This window comes from Bison bison, unplaced genomic scaffold (genome assembly GCF_000754665.1).
Source record: "Bison bison bison isolate TAMUID 2011002044 unplaced genomic scaffold, Bison_UMD1.0 scf7180017864524, whole genome shotgun sequence".
Classification (NCBI taxonomy): Eukaryota; Metazoa; Chordata; class Mammalia; order Artiodactyla; family Bovidae; genus Bison; species Bison bison.
Genome location: NW_011495075.1, coordinates 318659 through 319691, shown reverse-complemented (window position 1 = coordinate 319691; position 1033 = coordinate 318659).

Genomic DNA, 1033 nt, shown 5'->3' with positions numbered 1-1033 from the left:
GACGGGAGACCGTTAGGCCCTGTCCTGGGGGCACCGGCGCCCCTCGGTCGTGTCCTGGCTGCCCACCCGGCTCAGGGAGGACCCTCTGCCTCTTGCAAATTCAGGAGAAAGTGCCATGCACTGAGATGTGCTGTGTGATTGGGTGGTTTACGCTTGTCCCGGTGCCTGTCCACAGATGGGGCAGGCACTCCCCGCCTCAGTCTCTTCTCGAATCCAGAATGCTCTGCCCCCGGGGAACCAACTCCCTGCCCCCGGCTGGCTCCTGCTGTGGCCTCTCTGCCTGACACCCACCTTCCCTTGGACACGGCCGTGGGGTATTAGCTCCAGATTTTACTGGCCCGCCGGCAGGCAGCCCCTGCAAGTCACAGCCTGCCCGCACCTGTCCTGGCCAGGCTCCTGCCGTCCGGCTTGCACCTGCCTGGCATCACTGCCCTTCTCCCGGCTCCTTCCTGCTGTGCCCACCCACGTATCCCTGGAGATATGGGCACCCAGCCCACAGCCTTCTTCTCTAGCCCTTTCCCTACCCACCTCCTGCCCCAGGCAACCGTTCCTCCGCCCACTCCTCTGGCCTCAGAGACGAGGGTCCCACCCTGAGATGAAGGCGGAGCCCTCTAGGCAGCCCCTGCCACCAGCGCCTGTCCTTCCCTCCTGGACCTCGATCTGTGAGTCACCCCCTCTCTCCCGTATCCTCCCCAGCATGCTATGAATGAACTAATAGATCAATTAATCACTTTCATTTCAAAGGAAATTTGAAGTCGGCTACGAAGACACACAGTCAACTTCAGAGGAACGGCGCGGTGTGGAAAGTGAATCACGCAACAATTAGCAGAAGCCAGGCATGGATGCTCCCACAACTCTGTTGTGGGAAAAGCCTTTATAGCATTGCACCGAAGGCAGGGATCCTGAAGGAAGACGCTGAGAGGTTGGAGCGCGCAGAATTAAAGTCCCTGGGGGACAGGAAAGCGCTTGCCCAGGTTCAGGCCACCAGTATACTGCAAGCACACTCGCCACCCGGTGAGGCCCAGGGGGCTCT